This window comes from Liolophura sinensis, chromosome 1, assembly GCF_032854445.1.
Source record: "Liolophura sinensis isolate JHLJ2023 chromosome 1, CUHK_Ljap_v2, whole genome shotgun sequence".
NCBI classification, from domain to species: Eukaryota; Metazoa; Mollusca; class Polyplacophora; order Chitonida; family Chitonidae; genus Liolophura; species Liolophura sinensis.
The window spans coordinates 20,824,542-20,845,044 of NC_088295.1; the positions used below are offsets into that span (position 1 = coordinate 20,824,542).

Genomic DNA, 20,503 nt, shown 5'->3' on the forward strand with positions numbered 1-20,503 from the left:
CTGATCATAACCCCAAGAGTAAACTGGCGATTTACAGCCCATCTCATCCTAACTTCCGGCCTTGGATGGCTTTCAACGCAGCTTGGCCATTTCCTAGCAGATCACAGGAAAATAAATGTAACCTGTAGATACTGTATTACACCTGTAGTTCGAGTAAAATTACCACAATTATGAACGAGTGCTGCTTAAGTAGATTAACACAAATGTCTTTCAAATAAAACTTCATAAAGATACATGCATTTATTTGCTCTTTTGCCCCAAAATGTATAACTGTTTTCAATGCGAGACATCCTCACATTCCTTTCTCTACTACTACGAAGTTTCCACCTTTCTCCCTAAGCATCCAGGGGCGATTCCACAAAACCATTTCTGACTTAAGTCAAAATTTAAAACCTTTTTAAAATGCATCTTGTCACTGCAAGTTGAAAATTGGACATTTGTCTTAAAATAATATTGATGAGGTGGGCAAAATGTTTCTTTCTCTAACCAAAAAATATGCTTTAAGATGACATTTCAAATTTTGACTTAAATCAGAAATGGCTTGGTGGAATTGGCCCCTGAAATTCATCCTTCTCTCCCTGCGCTGAAAACACCCCTAGGCTTTGTGTTATAATCTCCATAAACAATCACACTATCATTTAAAAAAAGATTTACCATCTTTATTGTCATTGTGTTTTTTTTTTTGTTGGTTTTGGCAGTCATGGGTTTTAATATATAAAATTTCTGTTGCATAGTTAAATAGGGTTAAGCTCAAGTACAAGACCAGGTCAGTTTTTGTTCAGGAGCTTCCTGTTTCCACCAATGTGAAGCACCAGTCAAACCATTTTTATATTAGAACTGATTTAGACTGCATACCACCTGTTCAAACCCAGCTTGTCTAAACCACTCTGAATCAGTCATCCATTGTAATTCTGCTGTTTTCCACACTGTAAATATTTTAACATTTAATAACCCAAATAATGATTTCTAATCAAGAAAAATGGGCATACAATAAAAAAATTCTCACTGAAGGTAAACAAAAAGTGGAGTTCACCTTTAACACAGAAAAAAAATTGTCTGGGTTCACTTTACTGGAAGGAGGCCAAATATACATGTACATGGTATTAAAGGTAAACTCACAATGGCTAAGAAATTGGCCGTGAACTTAGGTGAATGCTGGGTAATGAGTACATGCACATGTACATGTAGTTCCATATCAGAAAATAAAAGCCATCCATAGACAAATGCACATATAACGCTAACATCAGTACATGTGTATGCACATGTGTAATACATTTAGTTCAAGTACTTGAAACTATAAAACAGAACGTACCAGGTTTTTAACACAAAGGTCTACCTTTACAAATGGCACTTTTGCAAAAAAAACAAACTCAGCATGAAATTAAACATTAATTTTAGTCTATAAATCAAAATCAAAGACAGGCCTACATCACTGGGGATCACACACTGACCGTCACTAAAATGTCAATGCACCTTTCAGAACCATAGCCAGGATTTGAAAGGGGCATGGAGGGATAGCTATCTGAAAGGGCATGCACGGTGAGCTTCGCTATAAGGTCTAGGTGGCCCCTGGAAGCTATAGATCCCAAATTCTCTGAGAAGCAATCTAAGCCATTTTTTTCACATTTTGTCAGTGTTGAATCCAGGAATTCTTGTAGAGTCAAATCAAATGACATTTGAAAACTGAAGATTTGGAGTAATTTTACAGATAACAATTTTCAAAGTTCAAAACATTCAGAAATGGTGAATTTCATTTTGTTATAAATTTTAAGTCATTTGTCTTTTTGGAAGAACCCTTTTGAAAGACGCAACAAGAACCTGCATTCAACCCTAAGTTTGCCTAAGAAGTATTACTGCCGTGAATATCAAAAGGCAATCAATCATGTCAATGAAATGTTATTACACAATTTACCCTGAAAAATCACTTCCAAGTAAAATACTGTCAAGAAAAATATAAACTGAATAAAAGGTTTATTGACTTGTATAAGACTGAATCGTGTAGTGTTATGTAGAATTGACATAGAAGATGCCTAAGTCATGGGAAATCCAAGGAAGTCATGGTAAATAATCCACAATTAAATCATTAATATTATATGAAACAGCTGTCCATGTTTTGTTCCCACTTGGAGAGTATGTTTTGTGTTTCTGACACAGGGTACAGTATAACATCGGAATGTCAGCCTTGTCCTCGTCACTCCATTCATCACTCCATTCATAATTAATTAAAACGCCAGTCAAAATTAAGACTTAAAACAGCTTCTTTTCCTATAGAATGTTCTGATACTTTTGGTTTTGACGTTTCACAAGGCACATAAGCAGTAACAGTTGCACCATCCAAGGCATCTGTTATCTCATATGTTGTTGTTGTTGTTGTTTCAACATCAGCCGTCCCTGGCCTCTCTGGCTCGGGTACACCGTTTGCATTGGTGACCAAGGCTGGTTTGGTTGACAGTCTGCCCCCGACTTTTCCCAAAGAAATCTACAACTGAATGACATCCCTCGGCTGTTTTGGTTAATTCCCGAGAACGTTTCTTCGCCTGCCTTTCACTTCTTGGCATCTTTACTGCGCCACGAGAAAGAGGGAATGCTCCATGAATCGGAATTCTACAAAACACAGCTTGGACAAAACCATGTTTTAACAACACCCGAAGTGTAGAGATCGCCCAAAAAGAACTGGTACATTGTGTAGATTTCCTGGAAATGTCAGAGCTCTCGAACAGAAAAAAAAAAATGGTTGGAGTACGTTAAATAGTCGCAGAATTCAAAAAAAAATAGTGGCAAATAAAGAAACGGCAGCATGGCACATACACAGCTTTTAAACACGTGGCATGGCGACAATTTTAGGGTCAGGGCACTGCACCACACCAAATAACACTAATGAGGGGTCTGGAAAAAGGGGCAAGGCGCTGAGGAAAATTGTTTGGGGGCAGCATGGCACTGGAAATCGGGGCGTGGCGCAACGCTAGCTAGGGCCTGCCTTTGACTTCTAATAAAAGCGCAAAGTGTACAGACAGCAATGATTTACGCCAATGGTTTTACAGCTTCTCAAACCATAACATTCACTTGCATGTTAGCATTCATAAAGGATGACAATAATATACATGTATTAAGTAAATTACGCAGAGCATAACAAAGGAAAATATCCAATAATAAGGCCTTGTGTTTGTGAAGAACTCATGTCAGGGGAAAAGTGAAGTGAACTAGATGCCAGAAGAGGATTTCCAGTGTTTGTAATAATGCTTCTTTTGTACAATTTTCAGGGTGACTTAAGATTTAATCATCCTCTCCAAAAAAAATGTTAACAAAGTCTAATAATTTAACAAAAAATTTAACAGCGTAGAATTTGCCACAGGGTTGTGGCATAGAAGTTGTAGAGAAAGAATCTGGACCTGAAAATCAGTACTACACTACACACTCCAAATTGCTATGTTCTGTTTGGACAGTCTTAATGAAAGATTAAACAGGAGTAACGAGTCCAATGACTAAGCAGAGAAAGACACGCAATGCATGGAAGTCCACTTAAAGTAGACGTACCCACTTTAATAAATATCTTCTCTTTAAGCAACAGTCTTCATAAATTCTGAATATTAATTAATAGTACATGTAGATTTATATCATGTTAAAGTAGGTACAAATGGTCATATTATAAGAGTTTCAACTATTTTCACTGGGGTTTTGTATGAAGCAGAAACACATATGAAACTCTTTTAACACAATAAAGAGCAAATATGATTTTTCAGTTTCTGAAATAATGTTAAACAAGTAATCTACACCATTGGCATTTAATTAAAAAGCATTTACATTACTTACATGTATTTTATGTATTTACTTGATTGGTGGCTGTACATGTAAGTATCATGCACAATATCAGTGATGTTGATAGGTAGGTATCCTGCATCTCTGACGCTAAAAAATGTGAAAGTACACAGTAATTTCACCATCAAAATTAATGAATAAGAACTCAAAATTTTCTGGTCTAGATAGCACTCAAAACAATGTATTCAAATCATAATGGTTTACAGTTTAGAACAGAACCTTATCTTTTGTTCCCGACGAAGAAGAGATCTTATGTTCATGTGTGTTAGTTTTCAGTCATCATCTGTCCACATAACAAGTTTAAGCTCAAAGAAAAATGCTTTATTTGTGACCCAAGGACTCACTTATCTGAAAATCAATCAACAAAATTGCAATTTTATATTAAAGCACCATATATATTTTAAAAAATTCAGCTGTTAATACATTTTAATTGAAATTGGAATGTAGCTTGTGTGAATTGTTAGTCTCATCCAGTTCTTGCAAGTGTAGGCCATAAAGCCAGCTAGATGAGACATTCTACTGGTATTCTGGACCATCAAATGTACAAGTTTCGACTCAATTAATAACAGATGCAGTTCAACAACTGATTTATTTACATGCAGTTGCTAAATGTTAAATAAATTTCAAGAGAAGAAAAATTTATTAAAGTAACTATGTAAATAGGTAATTGATTATTACTGCCTACATTGATACATGTGCATGTACATTTACTTGAAATATGCCACATTGGAGTTAATGTGAGTACCAGTCTGGACAAGGGCAAAATTATTCTGGCTTACACCCGACACTACATGTATAGTTCACAGATTGTGCATAATATGTGCACTGTGGTGCAATTTAAAATCTACTGACTTCCTATATATCCTCACATGTAACTTCTGAGGGTTAACAAAATAACAGCAATAAACTAGTTACTCTATGATATTAGACAAATTGAATATTTGCTCAAGCTAATGCATAGTTTAACAATTGTGTTGGTAGGCCAGTGAAACAAACATTGACAGAAATGTTTGATGACATAAAATCTGTATAGCACCTATCTCAGCAGACTGTGCCCACTAGATCAATAGATCATTGATCTATAATGCACAGAATTCAGTGATGCACCATAGCACTCATCCTAACACACATGTAGGGGATGATAATACAAGTAAAACAAGATACCTGGACTGGGCCTGTGGTACAAACAGCACTTTCAAAACATGTGTAATCCAATAATGTGAACCAATAATGTCATAATCACTGTTTACCTTTCCTTTCAGAAAACCTTTTGTACATTATGGCACTGTGTTGTCCCTGGATAACCTTATCATACAAGCCATGCACATAGCTCAGTGCATAGCCATATAAACTGCTCATCAAAATGCAGGTTTCATGTTCTACCTTGATGCTTTTCACATTAAGTCAAATCATCTACTTGTATATGTAGGGCTACATGTACTTGGTTATTTAAACATGTGAACTACATGAAGTTAGCCTTAATTATTAAAGAATCAACTCTTAACTTCCCTGAAAATAGAAATGCATGTATACATGTACATATACTTGGTTCAAACAGGACCCAAGCACCCTCTCCCACCTCCTTCTGAAAACTATAAAATAATAGACAAAGTTGCTAAAATAACTGCTATGATATAATGAATCTGTATGGTTCCACAATATGTGCACATCTACACTAAGGACAATGAATTGGTTGGTTTACTCCATTCATAGAATAACTGAGCTCTTTGACAAAGTCTACACAAATTTTGCATCTCCACATACATATTTGATGTGTTTACTACGCGTAATCAAATACCAGTGATTTATTAGATTTGCCAAATTTTACTCAAGTCTATCATGATGAACGGAGAAAGTTCAGTACACACAGAAGATTCCATGCAATGTGCAGCAATAGCTATTCTGAAGCGAAGTGCCAAACACAATGCAGCTTCGGCAGTGGAAACTAAATGTTCATGTATGTCTCAGCATTAGGAAATATCGCTTTTCGTGAGTTTAAGTAAATGAAGTTCCTAACCATTTTCTTTGATCATCTTTTCTTATCGTGTGTAAATTAGGAAGGTTTGTGGAATTATTTTGGGTCTTTTTCAGCAACTCTAATTTGAGCGCCCTTAAACGGCATGAAATGAGACATGTATATGCCCCTGGATCCCAACAAAAAAGTTAAAAGCCTTTTAAGTTATTACAACATGCATCAATTATAAAGCATTCCTTGTGGACACTACATGTATAATTGCAAACAAGTATGGGTTATCTAGCTGATAAGGTTATTTATGGCATGCCAGACTAAGGGATTCACTAAAACAATTGCACTGTTTCATTTGACTGTCCATTTTTAAGTAATGTAAAGACTCAGAAGACATAAGAGGCAGTATTAACCTCAAGTATCTATCCAGAGAGATAATGGTAACCAGCCAAATAAGAAGTGGCAGAAGTGGCAGGAGGGCCCCTTGGGTTCATGTACATATTTATAAGACTCTTAGGATTTTGTTGTTTTTCTTGATATCTTACAGAAAGATTGATGCAAGTCTGACTGGAAAGTGCCTGCGATTTAAAAAAAGAACAATACTCTCGAATGATCTTAACCCTAAAAAAAATCAAAACTTCAAGGGGTTTTATTGATGATATTATATGATTTTTGGAGTAACTATGAACAGTTCACAACACATTGTATAAATAGAATAGGGCTTTTTTCTAGCAAATTTTCTTTTAAAAACTTAATTAGAAAAAAAATTACAAACCAAATATTTTACAACTTTATAGTACTTCACACATTTAAAACTTAATAATCAATCTTTTATTACAGAAGAAAGAAAACTAATGTTTTTGTATCTGAATAAATCTGAGAAGTGTCTGAGATTCCATAAACTGACCGACAGAATTTCTAAAAGCCAGTGCCTGTATGCAGAGGTCTAAATGTTGAACATAAATTATAGCTTATTGGATTCCACAGTATATGATATGGCACATACATTTATAATATGTTAGCCTTAGGTCAAAATCAAAATATTGTTCTTTTGATGTTACAAACCCTTTATAACAAAAGAGGTTAGGGTAGGGATTTTTTTTCCAGAAGGTAAGAACAATACTAGAAACCTGTTCAAATGATTGAGCACAATTAAACTTCTCAACACTGATCAGAACGCAGTACTAAATTATATCACAAAATATTTGGTAATTCTCAAAATAAATATTCCTAATGTTTATAATAAAACTAACAAGTACACATTTGTTACACATTTTTATGAGTTGCACAGCATAATTTAAGTCAACAGTTTGTAAGCATCTTTAACTCCTGTACAGAGGGGGCAAGCATGTAAAAATACAACCAAAATCCTGTCCAGCTGAAACTTTTGACAGGAGAGAAGCGGAACCTCATGACCTAGTAAAATAAAATCTACACTAAAAAATGTTTCCATTTTGCTAAATTTCCAAATTTTAATTAAACTTTGTGATATTTAGGGGATTTATTCTTCCTTCATGCCAAGGATCAAACATTTTTCTATCTTCAATACATCATCCACTGTACATCCTTGTCTAAAGTATGAAGAGTGTACATGTAAGCACTCCAGAGAGCCTGAACTCAGATCACATTTAGACTGTCCAAAACATTTATACATGAGTAGAGCCAAAATTATGTTGTGTTGCATGAAGATTAAAGGATGGAACATATCAGCTTTCTCTTTGTATGTGAACTTCCCTGCATCCATTTAGAAATCCACCTGCTGGCTCTGGTGTCACCTTTTTTCCCACTTCACAACAATGTATCAGTAAACAGATACAGTTTCCTCCACCAAAGTTTTTTCAACATCTGGCAGTGGTGATCTCAGTGACAGTTAATGAAATTATACCAATATATTCTTAGCTACATGCTCCCTAAAATACTGTCTCTGATACATATGAAATGACAGTAACACAATGGCCGATGCCAACATAAAAGGGGCTCTGTTTGGGATTCTTTGATAACGTACATTCAATGGACGTAAGAATTTGTCGTTTCCAACATGGCATCATGCTGATCATGCGTAGAGTTTCTCCTTTCCTTACACCATTTTACACGCTTTTTCTTGTTCACCTCAAGAACTGCCATTTTCTTCTTTGCAACTCGCCCAGGTTTCTGACAAAATTGACGATCCTTCCCGTCACTAAGCTTATGGGTCACATCTGTCAAACTTAATCTTCTGTTACATTTCACAAGCCAAATAAGACATGTGTGATTTCACACTGAGAACAGTTTTTTCATCCCGCTTCGGGGTTTGATTTCAACATTGACCTCCGTTCAAAATTTACTTAACATGCTGGTAATTGTTGTCGTGTGAAAACCAAAACATACACGCCAACTCTGATTTACCCTTAGTATGAAATGGTGCTTTGCCAATCATTTCTCTCTTCCATATACTCAGCTGTTTGCTTTTCTGACCCATCTGCAGTGTTTACAACCAAACCGTAAGGGCAGACAACAATATGTCATGAACGTACTTACATGTATGACAACTTATAGTCTATTTGATATAAAAGTGTTGACATATTTCTATGTCAGTAAATAGAGCTGAACATAAACACGTACACTTCGCAAAGCGCAAGGCCGCAAGGTTATGGAAGTGACGAATACTTATGTCCACTGACTGTAGGTTTACCACAAAAATCTTCCATTTTGATCATGTAAGATCAGATATTATAGTGTAAGGTCTCACCTTGATTATACCAGTCCATGCATGAATTCATTTCATTCCAAAAAAATAGGGGATCTACGTAAGTGAGCCACACGTGGAAAATCAGCTATAGCTTGAGCAACTGGTACTTGGAGGTATAGGCCTCTGTCCAAGGTACGTCAGTGTTTGTAAACATTTCGCGCCGATTATAACCAGAACCACAAAATTCTCAGCAGTTCAATTTTGTGCGATTAGATGTGTTTTTAAGGTATAGCGTCACGAAAAGAAATGGATCACTGGGAATTCTGTTGACAGCTGCAATGTTTACAAGATATCCTTGAACATTTTACAATGATTATCTCACAAAGTGAGCAATTAATTTGAAATCTCGACTCCCTAAGTACACACATGGACACTGGTCATCAGTAAAGTATATGCCCCCCCCTCCTCAAATATGGCAACACTATATTATGGCCATTTGGATGTATATAGGTGAAAACACTTCACTGGTATTTCCATCTACAGGTATTGGACACGTATACCCATCGAATAACTATAAGGCTAGCTTTGTTCAACAGCCAGAGAGGAAACTGTTAGCCAAGAAATTGGCTGTGAATATTGGGTAAGGTCTATTTCACAGCCAAAAAGCTATCTATAGTATCCACCCAATTGCTTGGCGGAACGAAAATACGAGAAAACACTTGTGTTTCATCGGAAAACATCGAGTGAATTACGTTCACCGCCGGGTTTCTGGTCTTCTGGACAATTTTTATCTCATTCCGTGGCATATATTATTTGATTATTCCATAATATCTCTCTTTGTGGGCCTTATACTTAAAAACATGCAGCTATTATTTTCACGCATGGCACATGTTTGACATTTAGATGTTAAAAAAAAAAAGAAAAACCTCGTAGTCACAGCATCAATTTCTTGTCATTTTAAAAGCATCTGGCACTTCATACTTCTACTTCACTCAACAATTAGCTTTTGAAACAACATCGTTGTCCACCTTTGCCTGCTGAGTTGTTCTGTAATACTTAAATAACATGATATATTTTTACATGGTGTTAGATCCTCAATAGACGTCAGAGTGTGCGGGCGAGCTGAGCGGTAAGAGCCAATGTTGACACCAGTTTTGGATCGCATCCACTGTTTAGAAAGGACTTATCAGACATGGTGTGAATCAATGTATGGTTTACCATTGGTTTTCCTTGTAGCTATGACACCCACCAGTCCAGTATAAAGAGAGAAGTTGAAGTAGCCAACTGAGGCCCTGCCATGCTTTAACCTGGCATTAGGCGAGATTGCACTGAAGCACTTGGAGCGCTCCATCAAACTTATAAAGCTGTGAAGCTGCAGTCCATGTGTACTTCATATATATTTTATGAGCACACATACACCAATAACTGTGACGTAATAAAGGAAAGAACAAATGAGTTCACAGCTTTGCGACCTCTTGATACAGGCGGGAAGGAGTTTACGAGTTTCCCATTACGAACACAACTCGAACTTGTGAGTTGCAAATTTAAGTCTATGGTGTTGAATTTGTTTGTCGCTGACACACTTAATCACCCGTCCATTCTGCAAAGCAGCTTTTCAATGAAATTGACGTGATATCCTCTACCACAAAAACAGCACCATAATCTGTTGTCATTGAATTTTATCTGGCTCGACTTGCGCATGGCTTCGACTTGAGCTGAAAAGCCTACTCTCGATTTCGAGACGGAACAAAGCCATTCCACTCCAGTTTGTCGCCGAGGAATTATCTACGTTAAAATCTGACAGCAATACTATCTGTAGCTCATCTTACCTGGATTGCAGATCAAGATTTTGCATTCAACCCCAAACGTTAGCAGACGGTTTCTTACGTAACGAAAATAGAATCGCTCTCCCGCCGGGCAAAATAATCAACATTCAGTCTGACGTCAGTGGGTGCGGCTAAAAAAATATAACCTAAGTGTAATTCCGAAAACATATTTATCAATTACATTTTTTATTATTATTTTTCCTTGAAAGACAGTAAAAATCACGAAGAGATGCCTTACACAGTGTAAATTTATGTGCACACATAAAATAACAATATCACAATGCAAATCATATTTTATATTTGTCAACGACGATTTCCGGTCCTGAGACGTGCTAGGATTTAGGCAGTTGTACTGTTAAGGAAAACCACGTGGTGGAGGACAGTCCAGAGGAAGAAGCAGATGGAGGAAAGGTTGCACGGTTGCACCTTAACAAGTCCGAAGGTTTGAAGATATAGCCAAAATGTCTATGTTAATAAGTTACAGAGTTCACTGTATAACGGAAACTCGAAAACTGTACAAACAAGAACTAGCTTTCGATTAAGATGGTTGTCGATTATTTTGTGCGGTTAATCAGTAAGCCCAAATTTAGCCTTGTTAGGTGATGCAAAAATCTCAACATTTTAATTTTCCTAATCCTTATGACATAAAGGGCATAGTAAATGGTAGCGTTAGGACTGCAGGCCCATAAATTTTTATTTGTAGTGGGACAAAAGGAGGGGGACTTGAATGTTTGGAAAGAAGAAACATTCAAGAAGAGCCAAATGTCGAGTGGGCAATGTATTAACTCATTCGCTACCACAACGTCATACAGCCGTCGCTACTGCAACCCTGGTCACCGCTTGGTCCCCAGCAGGCCACAGCAGAAATACAATTTTGCACTAAAAAATTCGAAGTTTTTGTTTAGGCCTAATGATTTTTGGATAATTCCACCAACAGATATTCGGTGGCAGTTTGGTATTTTTGCTCTGTGAAGCGTGTAAACATAAAATTAATCATTTCATTAGAACAGTGTATCACTCCATTTGAGTAAAATTGCGTTTCCATAGATCGCGTTGTTGTTACCGATAGTTCAGGCTCGCGTCGCTCTTTAATTCTGGAGCGCAGTGGACCTAAAGTTAATTCCTCTTTGTCAGAAGACTCTTCTATGTCACTGCTAACATCTGAAACCGAAATATCGGAATCGAAACCCTCTCAAATGTCTTTATTCATAAGGCCCTCGAAATCATCGGCTGTACTAGAGTCCGCCGTTTCGGCAAACGCCTCAACGAAAGTCGTCAAATCTTCTCCACATTTTTTCGTGCCTTTTTATCGTTTGCAACCAATGAAAATTTACAAACACGGTTCGTATGGCATCCATCGGGTCTAATAAGGCAGCTATTGGTTTAGCTCCCAAAAAATCCCAATTTCCCTGCAAAAATAGACCAGTCAGAGACAGTGTTTTATGCAGCTCAAGCCGCTCTGGAGAACGAATGAGTTATTTGTGGCTGTCCAAAGCGCTTCTTTGGACTCTGTGTGACAAGCAAGCTATTTGTAGCTTGACGACTTATGACATTTCCAGCTGGAATCCCTGTGTCGCGTGACTGCGAGTACAGCAGCCAAAAATGACGACCAGGCAATCCGTAGAAGTGGAGGAAACTTGTGCCCCGAAATAGTTTGATTTTGTCATACATATTGGAGTAGGGTACTGTGCGTGTTTGTTTGAAGGATCCGTGTACATGTTGCCTTCACAGAAACCAGTTTTACACAGGTTAGGACAAAATAACATTGTTAAAAAACTAGTCTTCTGTTGCCGATACTGACAGATCTGTTGGACATCCTGTTCCATACCAGAAATCAATTTGGCTCTTTCTGCTCAAAACGTCAGTGCATCAATAGAGTTGAGCCACATTCATGCAGCTATGGATGACTATGCTATGCTCTTTTATATTTGTACTGATGCTTGCATAGTCGTGGATCAGTCCCATTCAACCTGGTAGGATGAATTGTAAAATTTCATAAAACTGAAGTACTAACCCACCACTCCCATCCTGGTACTCATTTAGGGTGGGTTTCCCCGTGCTGTGCCTGGTTTCCTCCCACCTTAATGCTGCCTGAAGTCGTAAAGTGAAATATTCTTGAGTAAAGCGAAAAACATTAGTCAAATAACTCAAATCAAACAATGCTTAGTGTTCTAGATCACCTGATTTAAAACCCCAAGATGTCGATCACATGCATTTTTATTAAAGTTCCCCTCTCTGCTGACTTCTTATTTATGAAATGGCCGCCATCTACACGAAGCAGCCAAGCATCTGGATACAAAACTATCCCTCCCTTCAGTTGTGCATTGTAAAAAAGTGGCTGGACAAGCCTGGTAGGTTTGTAATCGACTGTTTCAAGAAATTTTACATTCATCCTACCAGGCGGAAAGTGATTGATCCATTACTGTAAGTGTCCACACAAAATACATGTATAACAGAGGGTAGCGTAGTCATTCGGGGCTAGTGTCACTGAACAGTATGGCCAAGGAATGGACAGATGGGCCACATGACAGAGCCAACACATAACTGATTTCTCTTTCAGTACATGACCTCTCATCATTAATTTCAGATATGATTAAGTCTTAAAGTACTAATGTTTATGCCTAAATACATTTAGTAAATATGTAACAGTATAGTAATGTCTCAAATATTTCAGCTGTGTACACACACAACTTCAATAAACAGGCTCTTACAACTACGTGTAACTAGAGCACTTTTCCATGAACACTTTCATGGCCTAGAAACTCCTACGCCAGTTCATAGTGTGGATAATGAATATTGCAAGAAACTTTTTGGTCACAGCTAGACACATGAGCTGTATGAAAATTCATTCAATCCAGTGTGCAAGTACGTCAGGAAAGATCAACTTTACAATATGTTGGTGACATTTCATATTTTGGAAAACCAAAACAAAGGCGAAAAGCCCAAGGCCTCCTGGGTATTGGAACAAAAGGTTTTCTTGCCTTGGGCATTAATCCACAAACAGCTGGTCAAGACAAAGTGACAGGTTACGACGCGGCCAATTTTTAATCGGTACAATTTGTTACAAGTCTATTCAGTTTGTGCTCTTTTCATTTGATGAGTTCAGAGTTCCTTTGTGACCAGATTACCAGTCCTTGACCAATGAGATGGCATGCTGAAATTGTTAAAATGTGAAATATTCTAGAGTCTGAATAAATTATACACATACCACTTTGTAAGGATGAGATTTGGCTAGAGTTTCAGACTGGCAGTTAAATGCAGACAGTATGAAGTAATGGAACTGATTGTTGAACAACTGAAATAGTGTGCTGATTTGCACCGATATCCTTTACATAATGCAATATTTTCAGCAAGATGTAATGAAACATCTAACACTTGTATATTTTTGGGCGAAATTCTGATGTAAGGGAGATAACTGGATTGATCAGACGCCAAAAGTATCGTCTTCCGCATAGTTGCTGGATGGTAAACAGCATCATTCCAGAAGGATTTGAGGTCGTGTCCACTTAACAGCTGTTTTAAAGTCTATTATTAGCTGTATGGAGGGTCACTTTACAAAACAAAAACCGTAGGCCTTTCTGGATATGGAAATCTCGCACCCTGTTCATGAAATCATTCTGTGGACTAATCACACTGCTGCTTCTAAATGGGAGACTCGAAGACCAGCTACACAAAAGGTCCAAATCCTAACAGAACACAGTGTTTTCATCGTTGACAATCAGATTTCATAACTTGTGTAATTCATGTGTTTTATGAGCATATGTACACCAATAATTGTGACATATGGAAAAGAACCAAGAGTTCATATCTTTGGACCGTTTTGTTACGGGAAGGAAGGAATTTTATGAGTGCAGTCATTGTCTCTTATTAGGTATTGAAACTAACATCAGAATAGTGACATAATACAGTGATTTAATTTCAGAAAGTCAGGTGTGTTCCTGGAAGCAGAAATTTTTGGTAAACGATCAGGGAAAAATAATGTAGTTTCCAGAAATTTTTATTAAATACATTTCCCTTAACGACTGACAGTTTTTAAGGATGGCCTACTGAGGACTAGGTTGTACCTAGGTGTATGAATGTTCCATTAAATATTTATTATAAATGCCTGTATTTTTACTATTTTCAGAATGGCGCAGTGGGGATATGGATTCCTAATGGTAAATACAGCCTATAAACTTATAGTACCTTTTTTTTTTCATTGTTCAATAAGGTTGTTAACAGAGAATAAAAAAATATATTTTGTCAAAGATTTTTTGTGTGTAAAAGTGTCCTGCACATACTTTCACACATTACTTGTACTTTTGGGAAGACAGTGGTCAGTTTTGTTCTACCTGTGATGATCGAAGAGGTCGTTTCTGACATTGTCTGATGTACAAACTTTTTATGTCTGAACCTCTGAGGTAGAAAATTAATCTTACAAGTGAAAAAAAAAACTTAATATCAAATGACAGTGTTCATTGTAAATGACCGTATTTCACTACTGCGGTCAGTAATTTACGCTACTAAGGTTAGTACAGGAAAGCCGAGTTGAAAAGTATAAATTGGTATTGTGGTATGCAATGTTACAGTATGTCCACATTGGTTATTTTCTATCGTTATAAAAGTTTGTGATTTCATTCTGTCAAAAGGTAATATGGTGTGCAGTGGAAGATTTGCTGATCAGCGGCGTGGATGGCCAGCAAAGGCATTCAAACTCACTATGGTAAATCTCAGTTACTGTATTACACCTAAAGTTTGGTATGTAAAAATGCAGACCGATCCGGTGGCCTAATGGTTAGTGTCTGCGTGGAATTTGGGAGATGACAATGACTTAAAATGTAGTACTTGCTGCTGCCTTGCTTGGCGTTGAGCATTGAGAGGTTAGAGCAAGAAAATGGGACCATTTGGCCCAGAGTGTTTAATGTGGCTGAGTGGGGTGTCACACAGTGGTGTCTTAAGGTTGATACTTTGGTAGCAACAGCACTTTAGCAGCATGGACTCACCCTGCCAGAAGACACAGTATCTGTACACACACTTAATGACACCGCTTCAATTCATAAAAATTAAATATACCGTTAAAATACAAGCATACATACATGCTTATATAAATTTGCAGAAGCATTTGAATTTACGCCTTTAACTGATACTTTGATGCCATCCCTTAAGTTTTTCTGATCAAAACAGTCAAACCTCAAACATTTCAAGTGGCTGTAGAATGTGGTGGATGAATATTGGAATCAAACAGAATGTGCCATTTGAAAAATGGTAAAGTGTGATTTACATTATATTTTCCTAGTTTCCTAGTCCCTCTGTGGTTAGGGTAGTTCCTTCCATTGCTTAAAACGTCTTCTAGGTAACTGTGAGAGGTTGTTTGTGCTTGGCAGTGCTTGGCATTCAGTGTATCCTGTTTCAACCATTCACTAAATAACTGTTTAAATGTTATGAATCCTACCAGTGATGAACACAGAGGTCGTTTCTGAAGTTTGCTGATGTACAAAACTATGTCTGAACCTCTGAGGTAGGAATATTACATGCAATCCTTTCTCCTTTGTAAGTGCAAAATCTATGTGAAGTTGACTTGAAAGTATGCATGCATATTGCAGTGCGTAATTTGGATCAGAAACCGAAATTTTTTTTATATACTTTAATCTGGAAACTCTATATTTTCACTTCAAAATATTAGCAAGATACAAGTTAAAATGTGAGGTGTGTAAATCTACCAGTTTCCACAATTCAATGATATTGGTTCTAAAGGTGACTCAAAACATGACCGTGCACATCCCAAAAGTGTAGTATACATCCGTGTAGTCTTTAATTACATTTGCACGTTAGCTCAAGGGGGCAAAAGATGTCTCGTAAGTTTAAAGATCATTTCGATGCGGCAATCAATGCATCATGCAGGTCTGCTAGCCAAGCATTGCATGTGACCTTTTTATGCCATCCAAATGATTAAGCGAGCTTGATTTCTGCTTTCGTAAAGCAACACTGTTGCTTTTTTTTTATTTTGATCAGATGAAAAAATTGGAACTTCAGCACAATGTATTAGGTTTGCTGTATGTTACAAGGGGTATAAGGTGAACTGTGTATTGTAGGTAATTTTGTGGGGTGTTTCTTCATACCACTGATCCTAGACGCCCGGGTTGTGGTGATGAAACAGGAGAGGTCGAGATTACCTTAATGTGCCTCTTATAATAGATTTTTTTGGCTTTCAACATTCTTGATGTAGCTAGATGCATTTGTCAAAGGGACTGATATGAAGTCTCACTAGTAAAACTAGTGAAATTGGTTCATTGTTGGTTTAAATGATCTATGATTGGTTTGAAGTTTTTGTTGAGCCCCTGAATTTGGGTTTTTTTAGTAATAGAAAATTTTCATCTTTCCAGGCTTGTGAATCCAGTCAAAGTATACAGTCTAAATATAGGGAAGTGTTGACAGCCTAACATTTCAAGGGTTTGAAAGTTTGGCAAGATTCTATAGAAGTGAATTCTCACAAATTTGACAGAAAATTCTGTAACAAACGGACTCGCATCTTCCTGCCCAAGTCTTTAGTTGGTAAATCGGGTATCTGTCTACAGGCATTTCTTATTACTCCAGTTCAGTAAATATGGGTCAGTTGAGTTTTGTGGGAGGCATTTTTATCAGCTTTCTTCAGACACTATACATATTTTTATGTATAACAGGTAAAGTTTGTGGCGTTTCTTCCTTGCACTAATCCAGAATTCTGAGGTCCCGATGAAGACACTGATGACGAGGCTGAGGTTCCCTTAGTGGGTTATGTAACAGTTTTTGTCACAAACCTCACCATGGGATACATTCTTGATGTAGCTCGAGGCATTTGTCTGAGGGACCAGTAAAAGGACACCAGTAGTAAAACAAATGGAATTCAATTTTGTGTTTTTTTAATTGTTGCATCTACTCTTTAAGTCACTGGTTGCCGAGGTGAAAATCTGTATTTATGTTCTTGTTGGGTTTTTTTTGACAGAAAATCCGGCTTTCCATATAAATCCTTATGCTGAAATTCACATAGAAGTACTGGAATCTTGTCATGTCAGACACGTGAGTGGGCCAAAATGATGTTCTTCAAAGCAATTACTATCACATAATCTTCTACCTGAAAAACTGTAGTGATCATATTGACATGGAAAAGAAAATCAACTTTCAATTTTAAAAAAATGCCTATTTTTGCTATTTTTTAGAATATTTCAAGAGAGCAATGATGAATACAGGCAATTTCGGACTAGAGTCTCTGATTTCTGAGATGAGAAATGCCTTCATCTTCTGAGCTTATTACTGCCTGTAACAGCAGTGTCCTAGAATTGTAGGACTATCATCTGTGATATAGTACCTTGATACATGATAGGGAGTTTATAATGTAGCTAACAATTCAACTGATCATTTTCAGAAATCACTTGGGGGGTAAACTTGCGGCAAAGGTTTGGAGTGGACGCAAGGAGTAGACCATGCTATACATGTACTCCAATGTAACTTTGGTAAGTTGCCTAAGCTTTCTGAAGGTGGAATTTTATTGCCTTCAAATGTTATGTTAAAGTTGAAAACATTAATGATTGGTATGTTTTTGTGGTGCATCATCAAAAGTAACAATAATGAATAGAGGTATTTTAGGACTAGAGTCTCTGATGCTGGAGATGAGAAATGCCTTTGATTTCTGAGTTCTTAAAATCAGTGAGATAGGATCCTTTTAAGAAATAGCTGAAGTTACATCTAGTAGCTTCTTCTTACACTAAATGTATCACTTTAAACTGAATCTGAAGCCTATAATCTAGCCTGTCTGCCTGAAAATCAGGTTTGATTACTTCGCAATGATATGGCTGCAAAATTGTGAATGGGGTGCTAAGCCATAATCATTGATTTATTACTTTGTGAATTCTGTTCTTCTACACATACTGACAGCTATGGTTTTGAACAGTGACTGGTTCAAAGTTTTTTTTTTCAATGTTCATAAGACTGGTTGAAAACAGCTGTTGCTTCAGATTTACATGTGACTTATCAGGTACTAGTTCTGACCAACGGGACTGTGTTTAGTGGGTGAAAACTCTGTACTTGTATAAAAGAAATATACTTTATGAAATATCCAACATGCATTTATTTTGGATTATGTCTTGAGGCTAGTTTTGACTGGTAAAACTATTGTTGGTGCACATTTTTTACCTTTGTCTGAAAAAGGTATTGTCTTTGAAAAGCCATGAAGAGAGCTGAATGAAAGCTTATAGACTATGAATTCCTGACTTTCTGTTACATGTACATTTCTAAGACTGACATCACTGTTTAGCAGGGCCACGATAACATTTTTTCTGTTTGACCACTCTTATTGTCTGATGTGGTCGTTGACATTACACTGATCAGTCTGTCCGAGGTAAATGGCATGGTGGTAGGATCAGACAACACAACTTCACTTTAAACCGATTTAGAATGTTGTATGTGGCTGTCCTTTCCAGTGACAGACTTGCCGCAGACATAACTAGATGGTGAATGTAAGCTGGAAAGTGGAAGATCTAAAGCCAGGAAAAAGGGGTCTGTCAAATGTCGCAATGAAATGTTTTTGGTTTGTTATTTCCGGAGTTATTGCCGTTTTCAACATATGCCTAATGCTGAGCGACTCCAAAGGTTCACAGGGTATTTATATTTTCAGATGCTTGAAAGCGTTCTCCCATCATGGGGGTGAGGGAAAAGACTTGCACCTTGTCTGTCAGTCCATCACAAGAGTTTCCCAGACTTTTAATGCCGTTTCGTTCTTTGATGGACTTTGACATAGTTATTTTTCTCACTACTCTAAACTCTGAGAGGGTATGTATTGTTCTAGCAAGGCTTTCAGACGGCTGGTTTTGTCAGTCTTTGGCACAAAGCTCTTCTGCTCAATCTTGTCTCCTCTGGGGATTGGTTGATATGTCTTTGTGCCGATATCATCACCCCAACTAGCAGCAGGGGTTTGTAATCACAGCCACTGTCCGATTCCTGGGGGACATTGCAAAACTGGCCATTTGCCACAGCTCATGAGAACATTAATTTTAGAGCAGCATCAATGACTTTCACTGTCGTTCAAAATGTGGGGCAATGCTAATCAGGTGTGTAAGCTAACGTCACTATTGCAAAAAGTATAATTTCAAAACTGTGTGGGTTTCCCCCTGGGCTCTGCCCGGTTTTCTCCCACCATGAAGCTGGTTGCCGTCGTATAAGTGAAGTAGTCTTGAGTACAGCGCAAAACACAAATTAAATGAATGAATAAAACAAATCTTTGGTGGGAACCTTGGCAATTATTTGGCCCATTGTGACTAAATTGATTATCAGATTATTATTCACTTTCAGGCCTGGGATTGAAGGATGACTGGGACAGGTGAAATGTCAAGGTACACAGATTACATGATTGAAACAAGGATTTTCGTCTTGTATTTAGTCATCGTTCAATGAGTAGTAGTCCTGCATGATGTCAGAATACAGTACAAAACAGGGAGGCTATGGCTTGAGAGGAGATGTACATTAAGTTAAACGTGTGGAAGCAGATTCTTAGTTCATCACTCCTTAATAATAGGTAGATAATTGACATGAAATCAAATTAACTGCTAGTCCTTGTTTATTCAGGTGACATTTAGTGGCTAAAAAATTTCATTTTTATAGTGCCTTCCTTTTGTAGTCACCAATATACATATGTTTGTTTAGACTTTCCTTGATCCCAGTGTGTGTTGCCTAAGTTGTCCTGGTGATGGTAAAAGGATTCAACTTCTGAAGGAAGTCCAAGGAAATGAGTACCTTTGTAAGTCCACCAGTGTTGTCTTTCATAACATGTGCCCATTGGAAAGTACTAAACAGATATTATGATCTAATCGTGACTTAGGCTTTTACTGCTTAAGATTTTTTAATGACTTGTCAGATTTCAAGATTGTAAATGTGGTGAAAATTCTGACGTAATGTAAAAGTCTGCTCTGAATGATGACCCTTTGGCTAGAGTTTCAGACAACTTGTTATCTGCAAGTTGAATGAGGCAAACTTGTAATTGTCTGACGAGCTTACTGGAAGTCACATGAAACCAAGTTGTATCTTTTAAATCAGATTCTGTCAAAACCATGTCTTCTTCTATTTTCAGTACATAGTGAGTGCATTGACTTGATTGGTAGAGTTTCCTGGGACCCAAATCAGACCAGATGGCTACCCTGTGTGAAAACTACAGAATTATTGAAGAAATGAACTCCAATCTGTCCTCAAACATTGATATGAAAGACGCACAACACATTG

At 37.2% G+C, this 20,503-nt stretch overlaps 1 protein-coding gene and 1 long non-coding RNA gene across 4 annotated transcripts in view; one reads left to right on the top strand and one right to left on the bottom strand.

Moving 5' to 3' along the window:
- The window catches only part of LOC135461501 (G protein-activated inward rectifier potassium channel 3-like), a 68,058-nt gene extending 57,679 nt beyond the window's left edge, over positions 1-10,379 (bottom strand). For 2 of the 3 annotated variants that reach the window (XR_010443363.1, XM_064738631.1), the window contains exon 1: positions 10,280-10,377. The gene's annotated coding sequence lies outside the window, so the exon portion shown is untranslated. Of the gene's footprint in view, positions 1-10,279 lie in introns of all 3 variants that reach the window. The other variant, XR_010443364.1, reaches the window with a different exon arrangement.
- Positions 10,380-10,618: 239 nt separating this feature from the next.
- Positions 10,619-20,503, top strand: LOC135482109 (uncharacterized). The gene is made up of 8 exons (XR_010446206.1): positions 10,619-10,718; positions 14,403-14,433; positions 14,905-14,978; positions 17,238-17,311; positions 17,658-17,745; positions 18,906-19,620; positions 19,931-20,024; positions 20,355-20,503. It is a non-coding gene; the product is annotated as an uncharacterized LOC135482109 (long non-coding RNA).